A 7,249-nucleotide genomic window follows, 5' to 3' on the forward strand; every position below is an offset into this window, starting at 1 on the left:
AGCCCTCTTTGGTTCAACAACTCTTCCATCCACCTTGTGTGGCCTTGCATTCGTGGCTGCATCTACCTCCTCCACAGTGGCGTACGTGACAAACATAAGGCATACGTGACAAACATAAAGCCCCTGGAGCGCTTGGTGTTCGGATCTCACATTACCACATAGTCTGTGAGCATTCTCCATTGCTCAAAATGGCTCCTCAGGCTCTCATCTGTTGTTTCAAAGCTCAACCCTCTGATAAAGAGTTTCTGCAGCTGTTCCAGCTCTTGGGGAGACTCCGACTTAGACATGATGGCAGTGGGAAGAGAGAGTTCAACGATGCTTCCTCCGTGGCGTCCACAGGCAGAAAAGAGTAATCTAACAAATGTATCTCCATCTCAAATATTTTTGACGTGTGAGTAATTGCATACAAAAATGTGGACGCTGTAGATATGGTGGGTTAATAGTATGCAATGGAACACTGATGAGCAATAAAAAGGAAAAAGTTACCAATACATGCAAAAACATGGGTGAAACTCAAAAATATGCTAAGTGAAAGATAACTGTATGATTCACTCATATGAAATCCTACAAGAGACATAAAGTTCAGAATACAGATCAGTGGTTGCCTGAGGTTTCCAGAAACTGACTGGAAAGGGATGTAAGAGAACTTTGGGAAACTGGAAGTATTTTAACACTTGATTATGATGGTCATTGCAAGACTAAGCATTACTGAATGCAAATGGCCATACTTAAAATGAGTATCATATCTCAATTATACTTCAATAGTGTTTTTTTTTTAGGGGGGGAGTTGGGGAGAGGGTAGAGGTTTTTGCCTTAGGGCATGTGTGCTTGCCAGAAATAGAGATACAGAGAGAGGAAAAAATCATCCCCTGTGGGAATGGCCATGCTGCAATCTCTTCTCTATTCTCCTCCTGGGATCATGGGTACGCACATACTGGCATGAGTTTCAAGTTACTGGGTCCGAGACTCAAACCATGATCGACCACATGGGAATCCAGTTACGTAGCCACTATGCAATCTTCTGACCCTTTAATAGCGCTTTTTAAAAATGGTAAGAAGGACCAGCAGGTAGTGTAATGGTTACATTGTTAGGCTCCCATACAGCTGACAATAATTTGAGTCCTGGACCTGCAACTTGTAGTTCAAGTGTGTGGGAACCCAAAATCCTGAGAAGAGAATGGAGGAAAAAGGGATTACTGCATGGCCATCTTCCCTGGGGGGTGATTTCTCACTTTCTGTCTCTCTGTCTCTGACTATATCAGGATTCTCAGCAAGGGAGAGAGAGACCTTTGGTTCAACAACTCTTCCATCCACCTTGTGTGGCCTTGCATTCGTGGCTGCATCTACCTCCTCCACAGTGGCGTACGTGACAAACATAAGGCATACGTGACAAACATAAAGCCCCTGGAGCGCTTGGTGTTCGGATCTCACATTACCACATAGTCTGTGAGCATTCTCCATTGCTCAAAATGGCTCCTCAGGCTCTCATCTGTTGTTTCAAAGCTCAACCCTCTGATAAAGAGTTTCTGCAGCTGTTCCAGCTCTTGGGGAGACTCCGACTTAGACATGATGGCAGTGGGAAGAGAGAGTTCAACGATGCTTCCTCCGTGGCGTCCACAGGCAGAAAAGAGTAATCTAACAAATGTATCTCCATCTCAAATATTTTTGACGTGTGAGTAATTGCATACAAAAATGTGGACGCTGTAGATATGGTGGGTTAATAGTATGCAATGGAACACTGATGAGCAATAAAAAGGAAAAAGTTACCAATACATGCAAAAACATGGGTGAAACTCAAAAATATGCTAAGTGAAAGATAACTGTATGATTCACTCATATGAAATCCTACAAGAGACATAAAGTTCAGAATACAGATCAGTGGTTGCCTGAGGTTTCCAGAAACTGACTGGAAAGGGATGTAAGAGAACTTTGGGAAACTGGAAGTATTTTAACACTTGATTATGATGGTCATTGCAAGACTAAGCATTACTGAATGCAAATGGCCATACTTAAAATGAGTATCATATCTCAATTATACTTCAATAGTGTTTTTTTTTTAGGGGGGGAGTTGGGGAGAGGGTAGAGGTTTTTGCCTTAGGGCATGTGTGCTTGCCAGAAATAGAGATACAGAGAGAGGAAAAAATCATCCCCTGTGGGAATGGCCATGCTGCAATCTCTTCTCTATTCTCCTCCTGGGATCATGGGTACGCACATACTGGCATGAGTTTCAAGTTACTGGGTCCGAGACTCAAACCATGATCGACCACATGGGAATCCAGTTACGTAGCCACTATGCAATCTTCTGACCCTTTAATAGCGCTTTTTAAAAATGGTAAGAAGGACCAGCAGGTAGTGTAATGGTTACATTGTTAGGCTCCCATACAGCTGACAATAATTTGAGTCCTGGACCTGCAACTTGTAGTTCAAGTGTGTGGGAACCCAAAATCCTGAGAAGAGAATGGAGGAAAAAGGGATTACTGCATGGCCATCTTCCCTGGGGGGTGATTTCTCACTTTCTGTCTCTCTGTCTCTGACTATATCAGGATTCTCAGCAAGGGAGAGAGAGACAGGACACTGAGGCTTTTGCAGGAGATCAGCAACCTATTCATGTGCTAGCACTGGCTCAGCAGATTCACATCCAAAGACTGAGCCCCAGATTTCTTGGGGCTTCCCTTTTTATCCGTTCTACCTTCTTTTTATCTCATATATGGTCATACACACCTTTACATACTCTTGATTGGATAACTTATATGAGGTAATTTAAATGATAAAATTGCTTACAGAATCATGCAGGTATGTACTGAACCTCTAGACTGTCAGATCCGCAAGCATACAAAAGTTACAGAGTTGCTAAGTTGCTATCAGGACTACAGGGTCACTGAGAGTTGCTAAGTTGCTATGGGGAGAGGGCTACAAGGTCACCCCTGGCTGTACATGTGTACTGAAATTTTAAGCATGTCCCGTTATCTTCCTTTGTCCTGGAAGGCCTTCCTACCACATAGTAAGTGCACACATCCTTTAACAAAAATCCTTTGTCCTGGAAGGCCTTCCTACCACATAGTGAGTGCACACATCCTATAACAAAAATGTTTGTTTTTTTTTTTTCACTAGACTCCCACATGGCCAACCATGGTTCAAGTCCCAGACCTGGGGGCTGGAAATTGTGCCAGGTGCATTTGTGTATGTGTCCAAGATCCTGGGAGGAAAAGGGATTATTGTGTGGCCATCTCCCCTGGGGGATGAGTTCTCACTTTCCCTCTCACTATCTCTGTCTCTTTCTCCAGTAAGACCACACACCCCAAGGGGGACAAAGAAAAGAGTTCTGCAGTTGTGGCCTAAAAGTTCCCCATTGAACCAAGAAGACTGCTTGTAAATCCCCTGGTAGGAACCCCCTCTTCCGCCCCCCTTCCACCCGCCAAAGAACTAGCTGGTTTTTGCTATAGGGCACATATGCACGCCAGAATGATAGAGAGAAACAGAGAGACAGAAAGTGAGAAATCACCCCTCAGGGGGGATGGCCACGCTGCAATCTCTTCTGCTCCATTCTCCTCTCAGGATCTTGGGTATGCATGCACACGTGCCCGGCATGAGTTTAAGCCACTGGGTCTGGGACTCGAATCACAGTTTACTACATGGGAGTCCAGCGACATAGCCATTACACCAACTGCTTGTCCCAGAACTGGTTATTAAAACTGCCAGAGTGTCCCCTCTCCTGGCATGGTGAAGAAACATTGCTACAGGCTCTGGACCATGGCACTTGGAGAGCTTCGGTGTTACTAGAAATCCACCACGCTGCTCATCTAGAAGCTGCCTTTGCAGAAGTTGGTGAGGGAGACTCCCAGGACTTTGAAACCTGCCCAGAGAGAAACAGAGAGACAGAAAGTGAGAAATCACTTGTGAAGCGTACCTGGTGGGCTTGTTTGAAGACACTCATCTGTGCCATCTACGCTAGGAGAGTCATCATCATGCCCAAAGACATCAGTTGACTTTTCAGATATGGAGAGAACTTAAGTGAAGAGAGTTTTTATGGCGTTTTGTAGTAAATTCTGTAAATACTTGGGTTTAATGTGTGATTTTTTGCATAAGAAGTTGTTGATAATAGTTGCATTTGTACTTAAGTCATTCCATCTTTCACTCAGGATGAATGTGAAAAGTGAGTTTTCACAGACCTTAGGGATGGGAGCACTGTTTCTCATGGTTGACAAGTGCTAACAGCAGAAGGGATAGGTAATATTTTTTGCTTCTCACGATGCATGTTTCTATACATCAATGACTTATTGGGTAACTATTAATTTACTAGAATTGATAAATAAATGTAGACAGGGTCCCTTTGCGATAAAACTGGTCACGACTTGATCCAAGTGTTTAACAATGGGGGCTGTTAAGTCTGACCAGACAGAATGTGGGCTTTTTCACTGTGATAGAATGTAGGCTTTTTCAAGGAGGAAGATAAAAATATTAACCATGGTATAACTTACAGTTTCCTAAAAAAAAAAAAGAAAAAGAAAGGAAAAAAAAATAAGAAAGTAAACCTGGCAGTTATAGAATACACCCTGTGCATTTATAACAGATATTTTATATATTGTAGTGTCAACCTATTTAAATTAAGAGTCCAGCTGGTCTTTTCCTGATTAGACTGCACTTGTTTCCACAGTAGTAAAATGTTATGTGCATCATATACCTTGCATAAGTTTGCATTCTAACACATGCTGACTAACCCTCTAGCTGATAAATGCAAACACTAACGGGGAAATTTTGCTTATAAGGGCTTTAGACTAAAATGCAAGTTATTTACACTAGCATCATTTGTTACTGATATTCTGAACTAGCTAGTGCACATTTCATTGTGTAGTAGTTGGTTTCCTAACTAGGTTGAGTTTTTTTTTTTTTTTTTTAACCACTGATGAAAGGAAACAATGCCTAAGTTCTTTTTCTTGTGGAATTTATATTATAATAACACTTACTGTAAACTTGCTATAGGGGAGGAGCTTAACTCCAGCATATTGAACCTCTGCCAATTGAGATGTTATTGGGTTAGGTTACATTTGGTTACTATCCTGGGAAAACCACTTTGTACAAAGATGGCCTCCTCAGTCGTTTTAAAATTTATCCTCCTTCTTCTTTTTTTTTTTTTTGAAAGATTATATTTTATTTTATATATTTATTTTTTCTTATATATTTTGCTTCCCCCTTTGATTCCCTACTTCTCATCCTTTGCCATTTCCCACTCTCCTCCCACACTGTCTCGTATCTACAGTTGCTTTCCATGTGCGTGTGTGTGTGTTTCATATTTTAGTGAGTCACAAAATAAAAATCTTAATCTAAATACCATCAATAGCAAGTTCAGCTGATACAGATATCTGTGAACACACGTCTGACTTTAGGCATAAAACACAGTGAGTAGAATGAGCACACTATAAAGCAGCACCTAGCTGAGGCTATATAACTTACTGCAGTCATTAAATAAGTTGTCCCAGCCCCTGGAAGCGATCGCTCCCAGCTCAAATGCAGATGTCTTCTTCTTAAGATTTATCCTTCTATTGAAGTTTTTAGGTTAATTATGCATGTTAACTAAATTTAATTTACAAATAAATTTGTTTATCCATCCCCCCCCAAAAAATGAAAAAGAATTCAATTCAAACTGGACTTTGTACATGTGAACCATTTCACATTGTATTATGATATGTCCCCCTCCCGCATTGGACTATGAGTTCTTAGAGGATAGGGCCTAGTTTTTTTATTTCTTATATCTTTATCACTTAGCCTATTATCTGGCCTAGCCCATACAGAAATGTTCAGTGAGTGACTACGTGACTAAACACATAAACGAATGAGCAAGTGAAATAATACACAGCTTGTGCTGTTTGATGTTTGAAGTTGCTTCTAGCTCTAATATTTTAAGATCCTACACTTTACATGCTGAGGCTATGCAATGAATTATTTTATACCAGAAATTTTATTACGACCTTAAGGGAAAAAAGGGGAGTGAAGTTAAATTTAAAATCATTTTTCATGTGGAATAAAATTTAGTCATTAACCTAAATACCATTCTATGGTTTATCTCAGCAAATTCAGCTGTTTTGTGGCTCAATTGTTTTGATAAATAAAATATTCTGGCAAATATAGCAGGATTGCTACCAAGCATTAGAGGGAGTACCAATTAACACTTAAGAAAGATCATCGAATTATAGCCTAAAAGTTTAATATTTCATCCTTATTGTACTAGGAAATAAAATCTATCCCAAACTGAATTTTATATTACTTTAAAAACACCTTTAGCAGGGCGTATTCTCACTAAATTAAGACATTCTTGGGAACCAGCAGTTAGCGTAATGGCTATGTCGCTGGACTCCCACGTAGTCGACCATGGTTCACGTCCTGGACCCGGTGGCTTAAAACTCACGCCGGGCGCGTGTGCGTGCATGCCCAAGATCCCGAGAGGAGAATGGAGGAGAAGGGATTGCGGCGTAACCATCCCCTCTGGGGGGTGATTTCTAGCTTTCTGTCTCTATGTCTCTCTCTGTCTGGCGAGCGCACGCGCCCTATAGTGAAAACCTCTAAAAAAAAAACAAGACATTCTTTTCACATAGCGAAAACCTCTAAAAAAAAAAAAGACATTCTTTTCACTTCTCATGGTGCAACGGTTCATTAATTTCACCTTGGTTACTTCCTGGCCTCTGAAAGTATTTATATTTGTGTTCTGTTAGATCAGACACAGGGAGCCAAGTGGGGAACAGTATTGGTTGTATTAAAGGTAAATCAGAAATGAAGAAAATTTAGATCCCAGGTGTTTCCTTCCTTCCTCTTTCTAAAGTTGCAAGTAACATTCTTCTTTACTTAGCCACCTGCAGACTGAGAAGCTGGGTCAGAGATAGAAGACCCACCTGGGTATATGGAACCTCAATGTGGAGGGCTCGTTATCATGTCCAAGCACAGGTGGTCAGGAATGGAGAAGGGCCAAGAAAAAGGGAGAGCTGAGAGGTGGCATAGGGACTACAGAGGGATGGACTAGGGAGAGAGAGCTGATCACTTCGCACTCTCCTCTACCAAAGTACAACCCATACCAGGCTCTCTTTCACCAATGAGCTTATCAAGTAAGTGAATGAGAAAGAGGAAGAAGATACTTTTTGAGGAGAGTGCAATGTAGGCAAGATATTCCTTCTTTCCTGAGCCACAGAAGAACATGGAGAAGTAGGGGAAATGGGTCTCCCTAGTCAGAGTAGCCTGGTAATAGAAAAAGACTTCACCA

General features: G+C 41.3%; 1 pseudogene; it reads right to left on the reverse strand.

Moving 5' to 3' along the window:
• LOC102494506 (heterogeneous nuclear ribonucleoprotein A1-like) overlaps positions 1–1,568 on the reverse strand; it is a 2,438-nt pseudogene extending 870 nt beyond the window's left edge.
• Positions 1,569–7,249: the final 5,681 nt, after the last annotated feature.

This window comes from Tupaia chinensis, unplaced genomic scaffold, assembly GCF_000334495.1.
Source record: "Tupaia chinensis unplaced genomic scaffold, TupChi_1.0 Scaffold000381_1, whole genome shotgun sequence".
NCBI classification, from domain to species: domain Eukaryota; kingdom Metazoa; phylum Chordata; class Mammalia; order Scandentia; family Tupaiidae; genus Tupaia; species Tupaia belangeri.